The sequence below is a fragment of the Drosophila sechellia genome, unplaced genomic scaffold (genome assembly GCF_004382195.2).
Source record: "Drosophila sechellia strain sech25 unplaced genomic scaffold, ASM438219v1 Y_27, whole genome shotgun sequence".
NCBI lineage: Eukaryota > Metazoa > Arthropoda > Insecta > Diptera > Drosophilidae > Drosophila > Drosophila sechellia.
The window spans coordinates 175723-198290 of record NW_022611395.1 but is presented as its reverse complement, the minus strand read 5'-3'; the positions used below and the strand labels follow the sequence as shown (position 1 = coordinate 198290).

The following is a 22568-nucleotide window of genomic DNA, read 5'->3' as shown; positions in this document are numbered from 1 at the left end:
ATAAGATGTACAAGAAAACACAGAAACTGGGTCAAGACACGCAGTTATAGGCGACAGCAGTTCAGATGAGAATACGAAAGAGAACACGGTTGCACACGAAACATATCAGAGTATATGTATAAAGAGGATAGGAAGCGAATATTCTGAGATGTAAATTGTTCCGACTATAAACCCAAGAGATCAACCTTGCGAGCCGGAACGTTTTGGGAAAGAGTTCGCGACAGTCGACAGGCGATTAATATCGGATATTTTACGTAACAGGGAGAGCCAACTATATACGGATATCGTAATTGATGATCAGTCATATGTCGCGTTATTAGATCCAAGCGCTTCAGTAAGTTGTGTAAGAGGCAACGCAGCAAAGACGTTGAGTAATCACCCTCAATTACGTAACTGTTCAGGACACATAAGAACGGCAAATAAATCAGAATGTTCGGTAAAGATTAGATTAATCGTAGATATTACATATCGCAATCAGAAAAATTCCGTAGAGTTCCTTATCATTCCTGATCTAAAACAGGATGTGTATTTAGGTATTGATTTCTGGAAGAAGTTCGGCATACTGAGCAAAATTACTGACAGTGTCGGTTCAGTTTCAGAGTTAGACGTAGGACGCGAAGAGTCTGACATTAGGGCCAAGAACCACGAACTATCTACCGATCAAAAGGATAGGCTCAGCCAAGTCATTAGCAAACTGCCATCATACGAGAAAGAAGGGTTAGGGAGTACGCATATAATAGGGTATGCGAATTAGTTAGCTGTGAGGAGTACGAGAGACGGCATTGCCAGCCGAGAATCAAATTAAGTCGACGAGCGAATCCACTGGAATTTTGAGCTGATATGATATCTCGCTGATATGATCTGAGCTGATCTCGCGTATTTTCGTTTTGGTTTTGAATTGTTTTTTTTTTTTTTTTTTTTTTTTCAAATTAAAAAATAATTTTCTTTGAATATAATGTCAGCTTATATTTTCTTATTTTGATATTATTCTATTTGATCTGAGAACGTAGCGTTTTATTAAATTCACTATTAAATTTAAAGTTAAAAAAAAAAAGAAGAAATTGGAGTTTATTTTTATTAGTCCACCATACTAGATTCAGTAGTGAACATATTTTCGTAATTAATGTTAGGGTATAGCTGAGGTAGAAAAAACCCACGCCAAGAACCAAAATCACCGAGAAATAGCTTGAAATCTGAAATAATAGCGGCAGAACAATTAAGTAACACCGATGACCGAGCAGTTCTATTTTTATTAGTCCACCATACTAGATTCAGTAGTGAACATATTTTCGTAATTAATGTTAGGGTATAGCTGAGGTAGAAAAAACCCACGCCAAGAACCAAAATCACCGAGAAATAGCTTGAAATCTGAAATAATAGCGGCAGAACAATTAAGTAACACCGATGACCGAGCAGTTCGTCAGACCAACTGGGCCAAAGAGAGGCCGCGGTAGTGGACACCGTAGAGTAGACGGTTTAAGCCAGCCAAAACACAACCTTTCTAACAGTACAAACTCAAACTTAAACGTTTCAAGTCATAAAGAGGATAACGCTTGTGCAGTACGTGCCGAAGTGCAGATTTTCCAGCGTCAGCTTATGCAAGATTTGACCTCTGCAATTCGAACGCAGTTTGATTCAATAAAGTTAGAAATGAACTCAGGATCCAATGTTGAAAATATTAATGCCTCAATCCAATAGATACATTAGGAAACACTAATCAACAGCATATTAGTGTGACTAGCAACAGGTCGAACTTGTCAGTTAATCCGGACAAAGTGCCAAACATAATCCAGAGTTGGCGAATTGAATTCGATGGCGCACGTTATGGCCTTCAGACCGAAGAATTCCTTAGCCGTGTGTTATCTGTAACCCAACAAAACCTAAACGGGGACCTACAGATCCTGTGTTACCACTTACACTTATTCTTTAATGGTAAAGCCACTGTGCCTGGAGAGAGTTCTGTGAAGAATTTCGTAAGAAATTCGAAGACATTGACACTGATATGGAAATTTCGGAAGCGATTAATAGTAGGCGTAAAGGTGAAATGGAACCTTTTGAAGAGTTCCAGTTTCAAGGCGCGGCTACGGAACCCCATATCCCCATATGCGTTTACTTATCAGACATGCCAAAACATCACTTAGATTCGAATTAATGTATTTAGGTTCATGCGCACGCATGAACAGTTTTGTAAGCAAGTCAAAGTTCAACCAATGAAAAGCACTTTTATCCCAATTGGATGAAGAAAGCGAGGAACAAGAGGCGGGAGAAGTTGCCGCATTACAGCGAAAGCCGTTAAAGTACTGGTATTGCGACAGCTTGGGGCACCGTTTCGACGAATGTCTTGAAAATCAGCTTCGCATCTTTTGCTATGGATGCGGAGCTAAGAATATATTTAAATCTTAATGCCAGACTTGTAAGCCCGCGGAAAACCGACAGACGGATGCGTCTGCCGACATCCAGCTGTCGCATGCAAATCATAAGATGTACAAGAAAACACAGAAACTGGGTCAAGACACGCAGTTATAGGCGACAGCAGTTCAGATGAGAATACGAAAGAGAACACGGTTGCACACGAAACATATCAGAGTATATGTATAAAGAGGATAGGAAGCGAATATTCTGAGATGTAAATTGTTCCGACTATAAACCCAAGAGATCAACCTTGCGAGCCGGAACGTTTTGGGAAAGAGTTCGCGACAGTCGACAGGCGATTAATATCGGATATTTTACGTAACAGGGAGAGCCAACTATATACGGATATCGTAATTGATGATCAGTCATATGTCGCGTTATTAGATCCAAGCGCTTCAGTAAGTTGTGTAAGAGGCAACGCAGCAAAGACGTTGAGTAATCACCCTCAATTACGTAACTGTTCAGGACACATAAGAACGGCAAATAAATCAGAATGTTCGGTAAAGATTAGATTAATCGTAGATATTACATATCGCAATCAGAAAAATTCCGTAGAGTTCCTTATCATTCCTGATCTAAAACAGGATGTGTATTTAGGTATTGATTTCTGGAAGAAGTTCGGCATACTGAGCAAAATTACTGACAGTGTCGGTTCAGTTTCAGAGTTAGACGTAGGACGCGAAGAGTCTGACATTACGGCCAAGAACCACGAACTATCTACCGATCAAAAGGATAGGCTCAGCCAAGTCATTAGCAAACTTCCATCATACGAGAAAGAAGGGTTAGGGAGTACGCATATCATGGAGCACAGAATAGATTTAGGCAGTTCCCGACAAGCCAAGGAGAGGCACTGGCCGGTGTTACCAGCAAAGAGTCGAAAAGCCCATGGAGTAGTAATTGTAATCATACGAGAAAGAAGGCTTAGGGCGTACGCATATCATGGAGCACAGCATAGATTTAGGCAGTTCCCGACCGGTCAAGGAGAGGCACTGGCCGGTGTTACCAGCAAAGAGTCGAAAAGCCCATGGAGTAGTAAATGCGTTTTGGTTCAGAAGGGAGAAAAGACTCGGTTATGTCTAGTCTCACGCGAACTGAATAAGCTTAACCTAAAGGACGCTTACCCAATGCCTCACGTGGATGGCATTCTTAGCAGGCTGCCACCTTACCGGCTTAGACATGAATAATGCCTTTTGGCAGATACCTCTCGAGGAGAAATCTCGCCAATGCACAGCTTTCACCATACCGATAAGGGTCGATACCAGTTTAAAGTTTTGACGTTTGGGCTGTGCAATGCAGCTCAAACGCTCTGCAGATTAATGAACCAAGTCATACCGACAAAATTAAGAAAAAGAGTATTTGTCTATCTAGACGCCCTCCTCCGAACAGAAAGATTTGTCAGGTATATTGGCTAGGTTGTCCATCCATTACAAGGGCTTTCTTTTGAAATTAAACACCGGAAAGGTACCCAAAACACATTTAAGGCGAGACGAAATCGCAGGCAATAAAATCCAAGATGGTGTTCTAATGATTGATATGTCGTCAAATGAATTTAAATTATTGGAATATTTGGATTTGATCAAGAGAATACAGGAAAACCAATTAAAATTGCCAGATGGATATGTTTACAAGCGTGTTGACGACAAGAAAACAGAAGAGAAACGTTTATATAGTGCATCATGGAAACTTTGGGTGCCTTCGACTCTTAGAGATACTGTTTTACAGCGAGCACATTATCCAGCTGAGTCAGCTCATCTAGGAATGGGACGGATGAAACAGAAACTTAAACAGTACTTTTTTGGTCACTATAATCCGTTCGTATATATCTAGATGTACTACTTGTAAATTCACTAAAGGGGCTAACGTAATCCTTAGGCCACCCATGGGTAGACCAATGACGTCGGACAGACCCTTTCAAAAATTGTACATGGACTTATTATGTATGGTCCTATGCTAGGTCTAAGAGTTAAAGTTTCATTAAAGAAATTTACGTCTGACAAAATCCTCGATTTCCTAGTGAAGCACGTATTTTATACCTTCGGCCTGCCCGAGGTGATCTTAACAGACAATGGTTCACAGTTTAAGTCGGCTCAGTTTAAGGCTTTTCTGACTCGTTTCGGCCTTACACATATCTGCACGGCAGCAGTGCGCGCTTTTGTAGGACAAGATCACACGACTTTGGATCAACATTTAAGCGAAATAAGCGGATCCTTGAGGGATAACTTTCACCGTTGTACAGGTTCCTCACCTTATTACCTTTGCTTCGGTCAGAATATGATTTTAAACGGAAGAGATTATGAACTACTTTAAGTTCGACACCCTGACAGACGATGTAGTCTTAAAATATCCGGATATTTTACAGTTAGCTCGACAAGAGCTAAAACTAAGATTGCCACGACGCACGTGAATAACGCTCAGCAGTACAATCTGAGAAGTCGAAGCGTACAGCTAACTGTAGGTGACACGGTATTTGTCCGAAACTTATCTCAGAGCAATGCAGTCAAGAAATTCAGTAATAAACTTGCCCCCGCATTTGTTAAGTCGACGGTTATTAAAAAAGTAAGCCCCAAAGAGAGGCCGCGGTAGTGGACACCGTAGAGTAGACGGTTTAAGCCAGCCAAAACACAACCTTTCTAACAGTACAAACTCAAACTTAAACGTTTCAAGTCATAAAGAGGATAACGCTTGTGCAGTACGTGCCGAAGTGCAGATTTTCCAGCGTCAGCTTATGCAAGATTTGACCTCTGCAATTCGAACGCAGTTTGATTCAATAAAGTTAGAAATGAACTCAGGATCCAATGTTGAAAATATTAATGCCTCAATCCAATAGATACATTAGGAAACACTAATCAACAGCATATTAGTGTGACTAGCAACAGGTCGAACTTGTCAGTTAATCCGGACAAAGTGCCAAACATAATCCAGAGTTGGCGAATTGAATTCGATGGCGCACGTTATGGCCTTCAGACCGAAGAATTCCTTAGCCGTGTGTTATCTGTAACCCAACAAAACCTAAACGGGGACCTACAGATCCTGTGTTACCACTTACACTTATTCTTTAATGGTAAAGCCACTGTGCCTGGAGAGAGTTCTGTGAAGAATTTCGTAAGAAATTCGAAGACATTGACACTGATATGGAAATTTCGGAAGCGATTAATAGTAGGCGTAAAGGTGAAATGGAACCTTTTGAAGAGTTCCAGTTTCAAGGCGCGGCTACGGAACCCCATATCCCCATATGCGTTTACTTATCAGACATGCCAAAACATCACTTAGATTCGAATTAATGTATTTAGGTTCATGCGCACGCATGAACAGTTTTGTAAGCAAGTCAAAGTTCAACCAATGAAAAGCACTTTTATCCCAATTGGATGAAGAAAGCGAGGAACAAGAGGCGGGAGAAGTTGCCGCATTACAGCGAAAGCCGTTAAAGTACTGGTATTGCGACAGCTTGGGGCACCGTTTCGACGAATGTCTTGAAAATCAGCTTCGCATCTTTTGCTATGGATGCGGAGCTAAGAATATATTTAAATCTTAATGCCAGACTTGTAAGCCCGCGGAAAACCGACAGACGGATGCGTCTGCCGACATCCAGCTGTCGCATGCAAATCATAAGATGTACAAGAAAACACAGAAACTGGGTCAAGACACGCAGTTATAGGCGACAGCAGTTCAGATGAGAATACGAAAGAGAACACGGTTGCACACGAAACATATCAGAGTATATGTATAAAGAGGATAGGAAGCGAATATTCTGAGATGTAAATTGTTCCGACTATAAACCCAAGAGATCAACCTTGCGAGCCGGAACGTTTTGGGAAAGAGTTCGCGACAGTCGACAGGCGATTAATATCGGATATTTTACGTAACAGGGAGAGCCAACTATATACGGATATCGTAATTGATGATCAGTCATATGTCGCGTTATTAGATCCAAGCGCTTCAGTAAGTTGTGTAAGAGGCAACGCAGCAAAGACGTTGAGTAATCACCCTCAATTACGTAACTGTTCAGGACACATAAGAACGGCAAATAAATCAGAATGTTCGGTAAAGATTAGATTAATCGTAGATATTACATATCGCAATCAGAAAAATTCCGTAGAGTTCCTTATCATACCTGATCTAAAACAGGATGTGTATTTAGGTATTGATTTCTGGAAGAAGTTCGGCATACTGAGCAAAATTACTGACAGTGTCGGTTCAGTTTCAGAGTTAGACGTAGGACGCGAAGAGTCTGACATTACGGCCAAGAACCACGAACTATCTACCGATCAACAGGATAGGCTCAGCCAAGTCATTAGCAAACTTCCATCATACGAGAAAGAAGGCTTAGGGCGTACGCATATCATGGAGCACAGAATAGATTTAGGCAGTTCCCGACAAGCCAAGGAGAGGCACTGGCCGGTGTTACCAGCAAAGAGTCGAAAAGCCCATGGAGTAGTAATTGTAATCATACGAGAAAGAAGGCTTAGGGCGTACGCATATCATGGAGCACAGCATAGATTTAGGCAGTTCCCGACCGGTCAAGGAGAGGCACTGGCCGGTGTTACCAGCAAAGAGTCGAAAAGCCCATGGAGTAGTAAATGCGTTTTGGTTCAGAAGGGAGAAAAGACTCGGTTATGTCTAGTCTCACGCGAACTGAATAAGCTTAACCTAAAGGACGCTTACCCAATGCCTCACGTGGATGGCATTCTTAGCAGGCTGCCACCTTACCGGCTTAGACATGAATAATGCCTTTTGGCAGATACCTCTCGAGGAGAAATCTCGCCAATGCACAGCTTTCACCATACCGATAAGGGTCGATACCAGTTTAAAGTTTTGACGTTTGGGCTGTGCAATGCAGCTCAAACGCTCTGCAGATTAATGAACCAAGTCATACCGACAAAATTAAGAAAAAGAGTATTTGTCTATCTAGACGCCCTCCTCCGAACAGAAAGATTTGTCAGGTATATTGGCTAGGTTGTCCATCCATTACAAGGGCTTTCTTTTGAAATTAAACACCGGAAAGGTACCCAAAACACATTTAAGGCGAGACGAAATCGCAGGCAATAAAATCCAAGATGGTGGTCTAGTGATTGATTTGTCGTCAAATGAATTTAAATTATTTGAATATTTGGATTTGATCAAGAGAATACAGGAAAACCAATTAAAATTGCCAGATGGATATGTTTACAAGCGTGTTGACGACAAGAAAACAGAAGAGAAACGTTTATATAGTGCATCATGGAAACTTTGGGTGCCTTCGACTCTTAGAGATACTGTTTTACAGCGAGCACATTATCCAGCTGAGTCAGCTCATCTAGGAATGGGACGGATGAAACAGAAACTTAAACAGTACTTTTTTGGTCACTATAATCCGTTCGTATATATCTAGATGTACTACTTGTAAATTCACTAAAGGGGCTAACGTAATCCTTAGGCCACCCATGGGTAGACCAATGACGTCGGACAGACCCTTTCAAAAATTGTACATGGACTTATTATGTATGGTCCTATGCTAGGTCTAAGAGTTAAAGTTTCATTAAAGAAATTTACGTCTGACAAAATCCTCGATTTCCTAGTGAAGCACGTATTTTATACCTTCGGCCTGCCCGAGGTGATCTTAACAGACAATGGTTCACAGTTTAAGTCGGCTCAGTTTAAGGCTTTTCTGACTCGTTTCGGCCTTACACATATCTGCACGGCAGCAGTGCGCGCTTTTGTAGGACAAGATCACACGACTTTGGATCAACATTTAAGCGAAATAAGCGGATCCTTGAGGGATAACTTTCACCGTGGTACAGGTTCCTCACCTTATTACCTTTGCTTCGGTCAGAATATGATTTTAAACGGAAGAGATTATGAACTACTTTAAGTTCGACACCCTGACAGACGATGTAGTCTTAAAATATCCGGATATTTTACAGTTAGCTCGACAAGAGCTAAAACTAAGATTGCCACGACGCACGTGAATAACGCTCAGCAGTACAATCTGAGAAGTCGAAGCGTACAGCTAACTGTAGGTGACACGGTATTTGTCCGAAACTTATCTCAGAGCAATGCAGTCAAGAAATTCAGTAATAAACTTGCCCCCGCATTTGTTAAGTCAACGGTTATTAAAAAAGTAACCCCAGCATACTATGAGTTGACAAATGAGGGTTATACATACAAAATTTTACAAGTCTAGACTTCCCAACACCATCTACCAGCACCTCCCACATCGTTAAGAATTAGACGTATGTTAAAAAAATGTAACAAAAAAAATTCTTTTAGATTAAATGAAATGTGTTACTCACGTAAGCTCCTCTTTCCACTTTTTGGTGACATCACAATTAAGACACATTCTATCGAGGGGCCATTCGTTCTTGCGCGCCGTCTGTTGCATGATAGCTGTAAGGAGCGACTGAGGATTAAAGAATCCTGGCAACCAAATTGATGAAGGCATACGAAAGTCGGCAACCCAACCCTCTAGCTCTCGCAGCCGCAACATTAAATCGGAGAACCAGGATTGTAGCCTAACATGCTGGGGTAGGTTAGCTTGGTCCACTGTTCCGGCACTTGGTCCATGTAAAGACAAACCATTAAATCCTCCATAACTGATGAAATAGTCAATTCTCCTTTAAAGCCGAGGTCAAGCTCATTAAGAGAGCGCCTCAACTCAGTCATAAGATTGTTCATTCGCTCACACTCCTGAAATGCCACAATAATGTATGGACTTCATACAGATTTTAGAGACAAAGACGCAGCGCAAGTTTGTTGATTGACGATCAAGCCTCGCTCTAGAGCTCTTTGAATATGAACTTTGGACTTTAGAACTGTAATGAGCAGTTAGAGACTCATGGATTCAAGTGCTTGGATACAAGCGGTCTTAAATTTTTACGATTTTATTTATTGAAATTCAAAACTTCTTTTTTCGATGTTGTGAGTCTGGGCTTGGATCGTGGGAACGTGATAATTTGACAAAATTGGACAACAGATGTTTGGTCTACTGTGAGAACGGAATCTATCCGTGGCCTGGGACTCCTTTCGCCTGGCCAAACGGATGCAACGGCGCGTAAAAATAAATCGTTCTGCCAAGAGAATCTATCTAGTGAACCTTTTTGCACGCGGTTGCGATGCACTAAACCTTTATACATTTAGCCCAAACAATCCATCTGCCTCGCATATAATAGGGTATGCGAATTAGTTAGCTGTGAGGAGTACGAGAGACGGCATTGCCAGCCGAGAATCAAATTAAGTCGACGAGCGAATCCACTGGAATTTTGAGCTGATATGATATCTCGCTGATATGATCTGAGCTGATCTCGCGTATTTTCGTTTTGGTTTTGAATTGTTTTTTTTTTATTTTTATTTTTTAAATTAAAAAATAATTTTCTTTGAATATAATGTAAGCTTATATTTTCTTATTTTGATATTATTCTATTTGATCTGAGAACGTAGCGTTTTATTAAATTCACTATTAAATTTAAAGTTAAAAATAAAAAGAAGAAATTGGAGTTTATTTTTATTAGTCCACCATACTAGATTCAGTAGTGAACATATTTTCGTAATTAATGTTAGGGTATAGCTGAGGTAGAAAAAACCCACGCCAAGAACCAAAATCACCGAGAAATAGCTTGAAATCTGAAATAATAGCGGCAGAACAATTAAGTAACACCGATGACCGAGCAGTTCTATTTTTATTAGTCCACCATACTAGATTCAGTAGTGAACATATTTTCGTAATTAATGTTAGGGTATAGCTGAGGTAGAAAAAACCGACGCCAAGAACCAAAATCACCGAGAAATAGCTTGAAATCTGAAATAATAGCGGCAGAACAATTAAGTAACACCGATGACCGAGCAGTTCGTCAGACCAACTGGGCCAAAGAGAGGCCGCGGTAGTGGACACCGTAGAGTAGACGGTTTAAGCCAGCCAAAACACAACCTTTCTAACAGTACAAACTCAAACTTAAACGTTTCAAGTCATAAAGAGGATAACGCTTGTGCAGTACGTGCCGAAGTGCAGATTTTCCAGCGTCAGCTTATGCAAGATTTGACCTCTGCAATTCGAACGCAGTTTGATTCAATAAAGTTAGAAATGAACTCAGGATCCAATGTTGAAAATATTAATGCCTCAATCCAATAGATACATTAGGAAACACTAATCAACAGCATATTAGTGTGACTAGCAACAGGTCGAACTTGTCAGTTAATCCGGACAAAGTGCCAAACATAATCCAGAGTTGGCGAATTGAATTCGATGGCGCACGTTATGGCCTTCAGACCGAAGAATTCCTTAGCCGTGTGTTATCTGTAACCCAACAAAACCTAAACGGGGACCTACAGATCCTGTGTTACCACTTACACTTATTCTTTAATGGTAAAGCCACTGTGCCTGGAGAGAGTTCTGTGAAGAATTTCGTAAGAAATTCGAAGACATTGACACTGATATGGAAATTTCGGAAGCGATTAATAGTAGGCGTAAAGGTGAAAAGGAACCTTTTGAAGAGTTCCAGTTTCAAGTAGAAAGACTCGTAGCGCGGCTACGGAACCCCATATCCCCATATGCGTTTACTTATCAGACATGCCAAAACATCACTTAGATTCGAATTAATGTATTTAGGTTCATGCGCACGCATGAACAGTTATGTAAGCAAGTCAAAGTTCAACCAATGAAAAGCACTTTTATCCCAATTGGATGATGAAAGCGAGGAACAAGAGGCGGGAGAAGTGGCCGCATTACAGCGAAAGCCGTTAAATTACTGGTATGCAAATCATAAGATGTACAAGAAAACACAGAAACTGGGTCAAGACACGCAGTTATAGGCGACAGCAGTTCAGATGAGAATACGAAAGAGAACACGGTTCCACACGAAACATATCAGAGTATATGTATAAAGAGGATAGGAAGCGAATATTCTGAGATGTAAATTGTTCCGACTATAAACCCAAGAGATCAACCTTGCGAGCCGGAACGTTTTGGGAAAGAGTTCGCGACAGTCGACAGGCGATTAATATCGGATATTTTACGTAACAGGGAGAGCCAACTATATACGGATATCGTAATTGATGATCAGTCATATGTCGCGTTATTAGATCCAAGCGCTTCAGTAAGTTGTGTAAGAGGCAACGCAGCAAAGACGTTGAGTAATCACCCTCAATTACGTAACTGTTCAGGACACATAAGAACGGCAAATAAATCAGAATGTTCGGTAAAGATTAGATTAATCGTAGATATTACATATCGCAATCAGAAAAATTCCGTAGAGTTCCTTATCATACCTGATCTAAAACAGGATGTGTATTTAGGTATTGATTTCTGGAAGAAGTTCGGCATACTGAGCAAAATTACTGACAGTGTCGGTTCAGTTTCAGAGTTAGACGTAGGACGCGAAGAGGCTGACATTACGGCCAAGAACCACGAACTATCTACCGATCAACAGGATAGGCTCAGCCAAGTCATTAGCAAACTTCCATCATACGAGAAAGAAGGCTTAGGGCGTACGCATATCATGGAGCACAGAATAGATTTAGGCAGTTCCCGACCAGCCAAGGAGAGGCACTGGCCGGTGTTACCAGCAAAGAGTCGAAAAGCCCATGGAGTAGTAAACGCGTTTTGGTTCAGAAGGGAGAAAAGACTCGGTTATGTCTAGTCTCACGCGAACTGAATAAGCTTAACCTAAAGGACGCTTACCCAATGCCTCACGTGGATGGCATTCTTAGCAGGCGGCCACCTTACCGGCTTAGACATGAATAATGCCTTTTGGCAGATACCTCTCGAGGAGAAATCTCGCCAATGCACAGCTTTCACCATACCGATAAGGGTCGATACCAGTTTAATGTTTTGACGTTTGGGCTGTGCAATGCAGCTCAAACGCTCTGCAGATTAATGAACCAAGTCATACCGACAAAATTAAGAACAAGAGTATTTGTCTATCTAGACGCCCTCCTCCGAACAGAAAGATTTGTCAATATAGCCAATATCCCAGGTTGTCCATCCATTACAAGGGCTTTCTTTTGAAATTAAACACCGGAAAGGTACCCAAAACACATTTAAGGCGAGACGAAATCGCAGGCAATAAAATCCAAGATGGTGGTCTAATGATTGATTTGTCGTCAAATGAATTTAAATTATTGGAATATTTGGATTTGATCAAGAGAATACAGGAAAACCAATTAAAATTGCCAGATGGATATGTTTACAAGCGTGTTGACGACAAGAAAACAGAAGAGAAACGTTTATATAGTGCATCATGGAAACTTTGGGTGCCTTCGACTCTTAGAGATACCGTTTTACAGCGAGCACATTATCCAGCTGAGTCAGCTCATCTAGGAATGGGACGGATGAAACAGAAACTTAAACAGTACTTTTTTGGTCACTATAATCCGTTCGTATATATCTAGATGTACTACTTGTAAATTCACTAAAGGGGCTATCGTAATCCTTAGGCCACCCATGGGTAGACCAATGACGTCGGACAGACCCTTTCAAAAATTGTACATGGACTTATTATGTATGGTCCTATGCTAGGTCTAAGAGTTAAAGTTTCATTAAAGAAATTTACGTCTGACAAAATCCTCGATTTCCTAGTGAAGCACGTATTTTATACCTTCGGCCTGCCCGAGGTGATCTTAACAGACAATGGTTCACAGTTTAAGTCGGCTCAGTTTAAGGCTTTTCTGACTCGTTTCGGCGTTACACATATCTGCACGGCAGCAGTGCGCGCTTTTGTAGGACAAGATCACACGACTTTGGATCAACATTTAAGCGAAATAAGCGGATCCTTGAGGGATAACTTTCACCGTGGTACAGGTTCCTCACCTTATTACCTTTGCTTCGGTCAGAATATGATTTTAAACGGAAGAGATTATGAACTACTTTAAGTTCGACACCCTGACAGACGATGTAGTCTTAAAATATCCGGATATTTTACAGTTAGCTCGACAAGAGCTAAAACTAAGATTGCCACGACGCACGTGAATAACGCTCAGCAGTACAATCTGAGAAGTCGAAGCGTACAGCTAACTGTAGGTGACACGGTATTTGTCCGAAACTTATCTCAGAGCAATGCAGTCAAGAAATTCAGTAATAAACTTGCCCCCGCATTTGTTAAGTCGACGGTTATTAAAAAAGTAAGCCCAGCATACTATGAGTTGACAAATGAGGGTTATACATACAAAATTTTACAAGTCTAGACTTCCCAACACCATCTACCAGCACCTCCCACATCGTTAAGAATTAGACGTATGTTAAAAAAATGTAACAAAAAAAATTCTTTTAGATTAAATGAAATGTGTTACTCACGTAAGCTCCTCTTTCCACTTTTTGGTGACATCACAATTAAGACACATTCTATCGAGGGGCCATTCGTTCTTGCGCGCCGTCTGTTGCATGATAGCTGTAAGGAGCGACTGAGGATTAAAGAATCCTGGCAACCAAATTGATGAAGGCATACGAAAGTCGGCAACCCAACCCTCTAGCTCTCGCAGCCGCAACATTAAATCGGAGAACCAGGATTGTAGCCTAACATGCTGGGGTAGGTTAGCTTGGTCCACTGTTCCGGCACTTGGTCCATGTAAAGACAAACCATTAAATCCTCCATAACTGATGAAATAGTCAATTCTCCTTTAAAGCCGAGGTCAAGCTCATTAAGAGAGCGCCTCAACTCAGTCATAAGATTGTTCATTCGCTCACACTCCTGAAATGCCACAATAATGTATGGACTTCATACAGATTTTAGAGACAAAGACGCAGCGCAAGTTTGTTGATTGACGATCAAGCCTCGCTCTAGAGCTCTTTGAATATGAACTTTGGACTTTAGAACTGTAATGAGCAGTTAGAGACTCATGGATTCAAGTGCTTGGATACAAGCGGTCTTAAATTTTTACGATTTTATTTATTGAAATTCAAAACTTCTTTTTTCGATGTTGTGAGTCTGGGCTTGGATCGTGGGAACGTGATAATTTGACAAAATTGGACAACAGATGTTTGGTCTACTGTGAGAACGGAATCTATCCGTGGCCTGGGACTCCTTTCGCCTGGCCAAACGGATGCAACGGCGCGTAAAAATAAATCGTTCTGCCAAGAGAATCTATCTAGTGAACCTTTTTGCACGCGGTTGCGATGCACTAAACCTTTATACATTTAGCCCAAACAATCCATCTGCCTCGCATATAATAGGGTATGCGAATTAGTTAGCTGTGAGGAGTACGAGAGACGGCATTGCCAGCCGAGAATCAAATTAAGTCGACGAGCGAATCCACTGGAATTTTGAGCTGATATGATATCTCGCTGATATGATCTGAGCTGATCTCGCGTATTTTCGTTTTGGTTTTGAATTGTTTTTTTTTTTATTTTTTTTTTTTTAAATTAAAGCTTATATTTTCTTATTTTGATATTATTCTATTTGATCTGAGAACGTAGCGTTTTATTAAATTCACTATTAAATTTAAAGTTAAAAATAAAAAGAAGAAATTGGAGTTTATTTTTATTAGTCCACCATACTAGATTCAGTAGTGAACATATTTTCGTAATTAATGTTAGGGTATAGCTGAGGTAGAAAAAAACCCACGCCAAGAACCAAAATCACCGAGAAATAGCTTGAAATCTGAAATAATAGCGGCAGAACAATTAAGTAACACCGATGACCGAGCAGTTCTATTTTTATTAGTCCACCATACTAGATTCAGTAGTGAACATATTTTCGTAATTAATGTTAGGGTATAGCTGAGGTAGAAAAAACCGACGCCAAGAACCAAAATCACCGAGAAATAGCTTGAAATCTGAAATAATAGCGGCAGAACAATTAAGTAACACCGATGACCGAGCAGTTCGTCAGACCAACTGGGCCAAAGAGAGGCCGCGGTAGTGGACACCGTAGAGTAGACGGTTTAAGCCAGCCAAAACACAACCTTTCTAACAGTACAAACTCAAACTTAAACGTTTCAAGTCATAAAGAGGATAACGCTTGTGCAGTACGTGCAGAAGTGCAGATTTTCCAGCGTCAGCTTATGCAAGATTTGACCTCTGCAATTCGAACGCAGTTTGATTCAATAAAGTTAGAAATGAACTCAGGATCCAATGTTGAAAATATTAATGCCTCAATCCAATAGATACATTAGGAAACACTAATCAACAGCATATTAGTGTGACTAGCAACAGGTCGAACTTGTCAGTTAATCCGGACAAAGTGCCAAACATAATCCAGAGTTGGCGAATTGAATTCGATGGCGCACGTTATGGCCTTCAGACCGAAGAATTCCTTAGCCGTGTGTTATCTGTAACCCAACAAAACCTAAACGGGGACCTACAGATCCTGTGTTACCACTTACACTTATTCTTTAATGGTAAAGCCACTGTGCCTGGAGAGAGTTCTGTGAAGAATTTCGTAAGAAATTCGAAGACATTGACACTGATATGGAAATTTCGGAAGCGATTAATAGTAGGCGTAAAGGTGAAAAGGAACCTTTTGAAGAGTTCCAGTTTCAAGTAGAAAGACTCGTAGCGCGGCTACGGAACCCCATATCCCCATATGCGTTTACTTATCAGACATGCCAAAACATCACTTAGATTCGAATTAATGTATTTAGGTTCATGCGCACGCATGAACAGTTATGTAAGCAAGTCAAAGTTCAACCAATGAAAAGCACTTTTATCCCAATTGGATGATGAAAGCGAGGAACAAGAGGCGGGAGAAGTGGCCGCATTACAGCGAAAGCCGTTAAAGTACTGGTATGCAAATCATAAGATGTACAAGAAAACACAGAAACTGGGTCAAGACACGCAGTTATAGGCGACAGCAGTTCAGATGAGAATACGAAAGAGAACACGGTTCCACACGAAACATATCAGAGTATATGTATAAAGAGGATAGGAAGCGAATATTCTGAGATGTAAATGTTCCGACTATAAACCCAAGAGATCAACCTTGCGAGCCGGAACGTTTTGGGAAAGAGTTCGCGACAGTCGACAGGCGATTAATATCGGATATTTTACGTAACAGGGAGAGCCAACTATATACGGATATCGTAATTGATGATCAGTCATATGTCGCGTTATTAGATCCAAGCGCTTCAGTAAGTTGTGTAAGAGGCAACGCAGCAAAGACGTTGAGTAATCACCCTCAATTACGTAACTGTTCAGGACACATAAGAACGGCAAATAAATCAGAATGTTCGGTAAAGATTAGATTAATCGTAGATATTACATATCGCAATCAGAAAAATTCCGTAGAGTTCCTTATCATACCTGATCTAAAACAGGATGTGTATTTAGGTATTGATTTCTGGAAGAAGTTCGGCATACTGAGCAAAATTACTGACAGTGTCGGTTCAGTTTCAGAGTTAGACGTAGGACGCGAAGAGTCTGACATTACGGCCAAGAACCACGAACTATCTACCGATCAACAGGATAGGCTCAGCCAAGTCATTAGCAAACTTCCATCATACGAGAAAGAAGGCTTAGGGCGTACGCATATCATGGAGCACAGAATAGATTTAGGCAGTTCCCGACCGGTCAAGGAGAGGCACTGGCCGGTGTTACCAGCAAAGAGTCGAAAAGCCCATGGAGTAGTAAATGCGTTTTGGTTCAGAAGGGAGAAAGACTCGGTTATGTCTAGTCTCACGCGAACTGAATAAGCTTAACCTAAAGGACGCTTACCCAATGCCTCACGTGGATGGCATTCTTAGCAGGCTGCCACCTTACCGGCTTAGACATGAATAATGCCTTTTGGCAGATACCTCTCGAGGAGAAATCTCGCCAATGCACAGCTTTCACCATACCGATAAGGGTCGATACCAGTTTAAAGTTTTGACGTTTGGGCTGTGCAATGCAGCTCAAACGCTCTGCAGATTAATGAACCAAGTCATACCGACAAAATTAAGAACAAGAGTATTTGTCTATCTAGACGCCCTCCTCCGAACAGAAGATTGTCAATATAGCCAATAGGTTGTCCATCCATTACAAGGGCTTTCTTTTGAAATTAAACACCGGAAAGGTACCCAAAACACATTTAAGGCGAGACGAAATCGCAGGCAATAAAATCCAAGATGGTGGTCTAATGATTGATTTGTCGTCAAATGAATTTAAATTATTGGAATATTTGGATTTGATCAAGAGAATACAGGAAAACCAATTAAAATTGCCAGATGGATATGTTTACAAGCGTGTTGACGACAAGAAAACAGAAGAGAAACGTTTATATAGTGCATCATGGAAACTTTGGGTGCCTTCGACTCTTAGAGATACTGTTTTACAGCGAGCACATTATCCAGCTGAGTCAGCTCATCTAGGAATGGGACGGATGAAACAGAAACAGTACTTTTTTGGTCACTATAATCCGTTCGTATATATCTAGATGTACTACTTGTAAATTCACTAAAGGGGCTATCGTAATCCTTAGGCACCATGGGTAGACCAATGACGTCGGACAGACCCTTTCAAAAATTGTACATGGACTTATTATGTATGGTCCTATGCTAGATCTAAGAGTTAAAGTTTCATTAAAGAAATTTACATCTGACAAAATCCTCGATTTCCTAGTGAAGCACGTATTTTATACCTTCGGCCTGCCCGAGGTGATCTTAACAGACAATGGTTCACAGTTTAAGTCGGCTCAGTTTAAAGCTTTTCTGACTCGTTTCGGCGTTACACATATCTGCACGGCAGCAGTGCGCGCTTTTGTAGGACAAGATCACACGACTTTGGATCAACATTTAAGCGAAATAAGCGGATCCTTGAGGGATAACTTTCACCGTGGTACAGGTTCCTCACCTTATTACCTTTGCTTCGGTCAGAATATGATTTTAAACGGAAGAGATTATGGAACTACTTTAAGTTCGACACCCTGACAGACGATGTAGTCTTAAAATATCCGGATATTTTACAGTTAGCTCGCAAGAGCTAAAACTAAGATTGCCACGACGCACGTGAATAACGCTCAGCGGTACAATCTGCGAAGTCGAAGCGTACAGCTAACTGTAGGTGACACGGTATTTGTCCGAAACTTAACTCAGAGCAATGCAGTCAAGAAATTCAGTAATAAACTTGCCCCCGCATTTGTTAAGTCGACGGTTATTAAAAAAGTAAGCCCAGCATACTATGAGTTGACAAATGAGGGTTATACATACAAAATTTTACAAGTCTAGACTTCCCAACACCATCTACCAGCAGCTCCCACATCGTTAGAATTAGACGTATGTTAAAAAAATTAACAAAAAAAATTCTTTTAGATTAAAAGAAATGTGTTACTCACGTAAGCTCCTCTTTCCACTTTTTGGTGACATCACAATTAAGACACATTCTATCGAGGGGCCATTCGTTCTTGCGCGCCGTCTGTTGCATGATAGCTGTAAGGAGCGACTGAGGATTAAAGAATCCTGCCAACCAAATTGATGAAGGCATACGAAAGTCGGCCACCCAACCCTCTAGCTCTCGCAGCCGCAACATTAAATCGGAGAACCAGGATGTAGCCCTAGCATGCTGGGGTAGGTTAGCTTGGTCCACTGTTCCGGCACTTGGTCCATGTAAAGACAAACCATTAAATCCTCCATAACTGATGAAATAGTCAATCATCCTTTAAGGCCGAGGTCAAGCTCATTAAGAGAGCGCCTCAACTCAGTCATAAGATTGTTCATTCGCTCACACTCCTGAAATGCCACAATAATGTATGGACTTCATACAGATTTTAGAGACAAAGACGCAGCGCAAGTTTGTTGATTGACGATCAAGCCTCGCTCTAGAGCTCTTTGAATATGAACTTTGGACTTTAGAACTGTAATGAGCAGTTAGAGACTCATGGATTCAAGTGCTTGGATACAAGCGGTCTTAAATTTTTACGATTTTATTTATTGAAATTCAAAACTTCTTTTTTCGATGTTGTGAGTCTGGGCTTGGATCGTGGGAACGTGATAATTTGACAAAATTGGACAACAGATGTTTGGTCTACTGTGAGGGTTCAATTAATATTTGAAAGCGTAAAGGGTAACATCTAGCTCATATCTAATGTATATTCGAAAATATTACTGAGAGAGCGGCTGAGTTCCAGAATATTCAAGATCAGTTTCTCTTCGTCACTCATCTACACTCTCGTTCACACAAGATGTTCAGTTGCGACCAAAAAGTCAATCGAACGACAATGTAAACCGCGAGGAAACCAAGATATCACGCCATATCACCGTTACTTTTCGTTCTTGCACTTCCAACGTAAATTCCTGGAAGCGAAGTTGGCAGGCAGATTTACAAACGGTCCTCGCTCACTTGATTTTCGCCCGTCCCAGTGATCAGGCATACGTCTATTGCTATTGAAAACTAGTGATATATCCTTTGGAAATTATCGATGCATATGAGGCAACCACGTGCTTCTTGTGATGGGCTATCACAACCCTGATGGCGGCCCATAAAGGAGTCGTCCGGAACGGAATCTATCCGTGGCCTGGGACGCCTTTCGCCTGGCCAAACGGATGCACGGCGCGTAAAAATAAATCGTTCTGCCAAGAGAATCTATCTAGTGAACCTTTTTGCACGCGGTTGCGATGCACTAAACCGTGATACATGTAGCCCAAACAATCCATCTGCCTCGCATATAATAGGGTATGCGAATTAGTTAGCTGTGAGGAGTACGAGAGACGGCATTGCCAGCCGAGAATCAAATTAAGTCGACGAGCGAATCCACTGGAATTTGAGCTGATATGATATCTCGCTGATATGATCTGAGCTGATCTCGCGTATTTTCGTTTTGGTTTTGAATTGTTTTTTTTTTTTTTTTTTTTTTTTTAAATATAATGTAAGCTTATATTTTCTTACTTTGATATTATTCTATTTGATCTGAGAACGTAGCGTTTTATTAAATTCACTATTAAATTTAAAGTTAAAAAAAAAAAGAAGAAATTTGAGTTTATTTTTATTAGTCCACCATACTAGATTCAGTAGTGAACATATTTTCGTAATTAATGTATATACCTATATAGCTGAGGTAGAAAAAAACCCACGCCAAGAACCAAAATCACCGAGAAATAGCTTGAAATCTGAAATAATAGCGGCAGAACAATTAAGTAACACCGATGACCGAGCAGTTCGTCAGACCAACTGGGCCAAAGAGAGGCCGCGGTAGTGGACACCGTAGAGTAGACGGTTTAAGCCAGCCAAAACACAACCTTTCTAACAGTACAAACTCAAACTTAAACGTTTCAAGTCATAAAGAGGATAACGCTTGTGCAGTACGTGCCGAAGTGCAGATTTTCCAGCGTCAGCTTATGCAAGATTTGACCTCTGCAATTCGAACGCAGTTTGATTCAATAAAGTTAGAAATGAACTCAGGATCCAATGTTGAAAATATTAATGCCTCAATCCAATAGATACATTAGGAAACACTAATCAACAGCATATTAGTGTGACTAGCAACAGGTCGAACTTGTCAGTTAATCCGGACAAAGTGCCAAACATAATCCAGAGTTGGCGAATTGAATTCGATGGCGCACGTTATGGCCTTCAGACCGAAGAATTCCTTAGCCGTGTGTTATCTGTAACCCAACAAAACCTAAACGGGGACCTACAGATCCTGTGTTACCACTTACACTTATTCTTTAATGGTAAAGCCACTGTGACTGGAGAGAGTTCTCTGAAGAATTTCGTAAGAAATTCGAAGACATTGACACTGATATGGAAATTTCGGAAGCGATTAATAGAGGCGTAAAGGTGAAAAGGAACCTTTTGAAGAGTTCCAGTTTCAAGTAGAAAGACTCGTAGCGCGGCTACGGAACCCCATATCCGAAGAATCCTTGGTGCGTTTAATTATCAGACATGCCAAAACATCACTTAGATTCGAATTAATGTATTTAGGTTCATGCGCACGCATGAACAGTTTTCTAAGCAAGTCAAAGTTCAACCAATGAAAAGCACTTTTATCCCAATTGGATGATGAAAGCGAGGAACAAGAGGCGGGAGAAGTTGCCGCATTACAGCGAAAGCCGTTAAAGTACTGGTATTGCGACAGCTTGGGCACCGTTTCGACGAATGTCTTGAAAATCAGCTTCGCATCTTTTGTTATGGATGCGGAGCTAAGAATATATTTAAAACTTAATGCCAGACTTGTAAGCCCGCGGAAAACCGACAGACGGATGCGTCTGCCGACATCCAGCTGTCGCATGCAAATCATAAGATGTACAAGAAAACACAGAAACTGGGTCAAGACACGCAGTTATAGGCGACAGCAGTTCAGATGAGAATACGAAAGAGAACACGGTTCCACACGAAACATATCAGAGTATATGTATAAAGAGGATAGGAAGCGAATATTCTGAGATGTAAATTGTTCCGACTATAAACCCAGGAGATCAACCTTGCGAGCCGGAACGTTTTGGGAAAGAGTTCGCGACAGTCGACAGGCGATTAATATCGGATATTTTACGTAACAGGGAGAGCCAACTATATACGGATATCGTAATTGATGATCAGTCATATGTCGCGTTATTAGATCCAAGCGCTTCAGTAAGTTGTGTAAGAGGCAACGCAGCAAAGACGTTGAGTAATCACCCTCAATTACGTAACTGTTCAGGACACATAAGAACGGCAAATAAATCAGAATGTTCGGTAAAGATTAGATTAATCGTAGATATTACATATCGCAATCAGAAAAATTCCGTAGAGTTCCTTATCATTCCTGATCTAAAACAGGATGTGTATTTAGGTATTGATTTCTGGAAGAAGTTCGGCATACTGAGCAAAATTACTGACAGTGTCGGTTCAGTTTCAGAGTTAGACGTAGGACGCGAAGAGTCTGACATTACGGCCAAGAACCACGAACTATCTACCGATCAACAGGATAGGCTCAGCCAAGTCATTAGCAAACTTCCATCATACGAGAAAGAAGGCTTAGGGCGTACGCATATCATGGAGCACAGAATAGATTTAGGCAGTTCCCGACCAGCCAAGGAGAGGCACTGGCCGGTGTTACCAGCAAAGAGTCGAAAAGCCCATGGAGTAGTAAATGCGTTTTGGTTCAGAAGGGAGAAAAGAATCGGTTATGTCTAGTCTCACGCGAACTGAATAAGCTTAACCTAAAGGACGCTTACCCAATGCCTCACGTGGATGGCATTCTTAGCAGGCTGCCAACTTACCGGCTTAGACATGAATAATGCCTTTTGGCAGATACCTCTCGCCAATGCACAGCTTTCACCATACCGATAAGGCTCGATACCAGTTT

The 22568-nt window shown here is 41.1% G+C and overlaps 3 pseudogenes; all 3 read right to left on the bottom strand.

Moving 5' to 3' along the window:
* Positions 1-8677: 8677 nt before the first annotated feature.
* Positions 8678-13597, bottom strand: LOC116803440 (annotated as a pseudogene).
* Positions 13598-13668: 71 nt separating this feature from the next.
* On the bottom strand, positions 13669-18547 carry LOC116803439 (annotated as a pseudogene).
* A 69-nt stretch (positions 18548-18616) lies between these two features.
* On the bottom strand, positions 18617-19655 carry LOC116803438 (annotated as a pseudogene).
* Positions 19656-22568: the final 2913 nt, after the last annotated feature.